Here is a 4,404-nt window from a genome sequence, read left to right as displayed (position 1 = left end):
TTCCCCTTTTTTCTTTTGTTTGTATTCCTAACCTTCTACTCTTTCCTCTTTTCCAATTTTTCTTTTTTTTTCTCTTTTACTTTTTAAACCCTCTCCATCTTTTCTTCTTGTTTTCAACCTATCTCTTTCTCTCTATTCTTAATTCTCCACCTTTTTCCTCTCTTATTTTTAACTCTCCACCCCTTTCCTTTTTTTTTCTACCTCTCCATCTTCTTTCTTTTTTACCTCTCAATTTTTCTTCTCTATTTTTCCCTCTCCACCTCTTCTCCTCCTTTCTATTTTCCTTTCCCACCCTTCTCTCACTCTATTTCTTAACCTCTCCATCTCATTCTCTCTCTCTATTTCTTACCCTCTCCACCTCTTTCCCCTCTCTATTTCTTAACCCTCTCCACCTCTTTCTCTCTCTTTTTCTAGGATGCTACAAAAAGGCCTACGGTGTATGTTTTCAACTTGATATGGTTTGATACAGCCCGGCCAGTCAATCAGAGCGCGATATCTCAGATAGTGGTTATTATTTTCATTAATTACGAATCGCATCGTAAATTGACATAACTTTTTATTATATGGGTACATGAAATGTTCATGTGCCTTTTTAGCAGTATATCAAATACATGTTCACTCTATAAGGGTAAGGTTTGTCGCTGGAACGACATGGTAAGAATATCCAACGTGTGTGAGTCATATGACGTGGTATTGACTTTAATGGGATGAATATCTTCAAAATCATTCTGTACCTATGATATAACCTTACAAGCTCGGAAATATCAATGACAATACTGTGTATCTTAATTTGTTAATATAGTTCAATAAATAAGTCCAGTAAATGTCCGAGCTCACTGGAATTACCCAGTTGTCTGATTTGGAACTCATTCGCAGTGGATGCGATAAGATTTTTCACATGAAGAACAATGTATGTAATAAGGAAAAAATATTTTTACAGAATCTGAGAAATACATTTAAACTTTCCACAGCCTTGAGAAGCAGAGTATTATGTATAAACAATAAAAGATGTAGAGTAGTCAAGTACTTTTTCCATTTTATTTGGAGCTTCCACAATGTCTTGCTTGTAATTAAAAATCATACCTGCATATGATGTCCGTTAATGGTTTTCTATGAACATTATTTATATGAAATAATACTTTGTATGCCAGTACAAACTTTGACGATATCCTTTTTTATAGCGACCGTGATACAACTTGAAACAGTGTATCAAAGTGTTAGGGGTTTCAGGATGTTACAAAAAAGTTCTATAATTATCCGATATACTATCCAGTATACTCTCCAAACTTGTTAAGTAAAGGCCTTTTTTTGTAACATTTCCGAAACACCTAACATTTTGACAATTCTGATACATTTTTGCCCTTTATGTCATTTGTTAATCAGATTATTGATTTTTGGGTTGAGTAGCTTGGATGCTTATTTCAGGGTGAGAAAGGTGAGCGCGAGTGGGTTGCCCAGCCTGTCTCTTCTTCAGGCAGGCTCGAACAGTCTCTGGGTGATAAAACAAAGCAATGCTGATATTAATTTTGAAGAATATTGTAGGCAAGGGATAAAGAGAATATCATAAAAGTTGGCCAAAACCACATAGAGTAATTTATTATAACACAGTAGATATCAGTTTGAAGCGACACTGGTTGCAGCCTCCCTGGCTGAGCAGAGATCAGCTCCAGTAATCGAGGAAGACGACGACAAAGTAACTGCTGCTGAAGTATTTTTTTTTTACATAACAGTTCATTGAATATTGCAGATCACTTCACTGATTTATTGAAAAATATTTTCCCTGTGATTTCTACCCTTCAGAAATGCTATCATCAAAGAACTAATGAAAAAATTGTTAAAGAGAAATTGTCAAGTTTTGAAAGGTTTAAATTACATACATAGTCATATATCATATATATATATATATATATATATATATATATATATATATATATATATATATATATATATATATATTATATTATATATAAAATAAATATATTATATATATATTTTGCATATATATTTCACCATATATGGACCTTTTAAACTAATAGGGATGCCAGAAAGTGCCAACTAGGAATGCTAGGTTCCATTACTGTACTAAATAAGTTCATGTTCCAATGCTCATTGAGAATGCCACAATAGATAGATAGCTTATGCAAAAACGTAGGGTCATGAAAGTATCGTCAAACAGGGACAAAATAGAATCAGCCGAACTAATAAAGACTATAAATAAAAAGAAGAGGGAAGATATACGGAAATTCAATTCTCAAATAATAAATGAAACAGTGATCTCAGGTACTAGCATGAAAACAGTTAAAAAGGAGACTCGGAATAGGGAGAAATCAATTGTATGCAATAAAGAAACCAGATGGAGAAGTGACATATATTAAGAATGAAATCATAAGAGTAATGGAAGCCTTTTACAGGGATCTATACAACTCAAATGAACAGCCATGGATAGAAACGAATGCGGTAACTAGAGACGTACCTAGTATCACAAGAGAAGAAATAAAAAAAGATTGCTTAAAGGCATAAAGAGAGGGAAAACACCAGTGGAAGACGGAATTAGTATAGACCTTATAATAGATGCAGGAGAAATTGCAACAGTGAAACGAGCAAATCTTAAAAAAAAAAAAAAAAAAAAAACATTATGAGAAGGTGGAGGAGGAGGAGGAAGGGGAGGAGAAAGAGGAGGGGAAGGGGAGAAAGAGGAAGAGGAAAAGGAAAAGGAAGAAAAGGAGGAGGGGGGAGGAGGAGGAGGGGGAGGAGGAGGAGGTGGAGGAGGAAGGAGGAGGGGGAGGAGGAGGAGGAAGAGGAGGAGGAGGAGGAGGAGGAGGAGGAGGAGGAGGAGGAAGAGGAGGAGGAGGAGGAGGGGGGTGGGGAGGAAGAACAAGAGCATAAAAAAGGCTGGTAGCGCCGGCTGCAGCGCCACTACCTTGCTCCATCTTTTTGTCACCCGGCCTTTTCTCTGGACGCTGTCTCCACCAGCAACGCGGCATTGCCAACACCACCCTCAGGTCATGCATAGGGCAAAATCTTCGACCCCCTCCTGATTAATGAATGCTTGTGATGCTTTTAAACAGATAGCTTGCTGTCGCCCATAGGGTTTATCCGTTTTTTTTTTTTTTTTTTTGATTTGTTCGATGGATCTTTTCTGTTTTCTATATCTTTTCCTTATAGTTTGAAAAAAAATATTGGGTTTAGTGTTTATCCAATTCAATCATTTTTCCTTATCTTTATGATTAAAAAAGTGGGTGCAAAACTTAATAAATAAAAGGTAGTTAAGAGGAAAACATTAAAGCAACTATAAAAACAAGGAGTGAAAAGCTAAAAAGTAAGCTTGTGAGGTTAAAACATTATCCAAACGCGTCGCGGAATATTGATCAATATTCCAAAGGTAAACAAACCTAATAGTCTACCTCCGAATTCATTTGCTAAGTACAGCAAGAAAGGTTAATTGGAGGAGAAGCACGCGTACTACTTTCTGTCTGTTTCCGTGACTAACGTTTTGTCGCTCGTGCTACAAACGCTTCCGCTGTTCACCCGCAATTAAGGGATGCTTTTGCTGGGTTGGTAGGGGGTAGGGTGGGTATGAAGGGACTGGCTTGGTCGACTATTATATGTCGTGGCTGTACACACACACGCACTCACACACACGCTCACGCACGCACACACACAAAGACGCACACACACACACACACACACACACACCACACACACACACACACACACCCCACACACACACACACACACACACACACACACACACACACACACACACACACACACACACACACACACACACATTATATATATATACATACATACAGTTATTAAAGTTATCCCATAAATGTTATTTCCCCCTCTATAGAAAACGGGTAGAATTAAGGATACCCTAAGGAATTTGTTTTTTAGTCACAAAAAGACACGCATCAAGTAATTTTTAGATGCATTTAAGGCTCCCAGTAATTCTAAATAGATGTTTCATATATAATGAAGGTAGGGTAAATGAACGACTTTTGTTTCGTGAGCTATGAAAATTGCCTTACTTTGGTATTTTCCAAAGTACATGTATAAGTTACTTCTTATATAAAGTTTATATACATTCAGGGATTCCATTACTTATAAATATATGTCATAGGATATGCATAAGGCCTAATTTCCGCCGTCAAAAAACTGTCGTGCTACACTTTCCTATGACTCCCTCCGTCATTATTGTTTTTATTATATCATTTATGCTTTAGCCTTGGGGATACTTGCTTTAAAGTTCCCATGATGAATGAATACGTAAAGGATCCAGACAGAAAAATAGATGGGAGGCGCTTGGGTCCCGCGGATTTTCAACTGGTTCGGTATTCTAAATCGTTTATTATGATTTTAAGATGTTGATAACGAAGAATGGTTATCTTTTCCTAATGT

This window comes from Penaeus monodon, chromosome 18 (assembly GCF_015228065.2).
Source record: "Penaeus monodon isolate SGIC_2016 chromosome 18, NSTDA_Pmon_1, whole genome shotgun sequence".
Taxonomy (NCBI): domain Eukaryota; kingdom Metazoa; phylum Arthropoda; class Malacostraca; order Decapoda; family Penaeidae; genus Penaeus; species Penaeus monodon.
The sequence above is the reverse complement of the archived record's forward strand: the minus strand, read 5'-3'. Positions refer to the sequence as shown.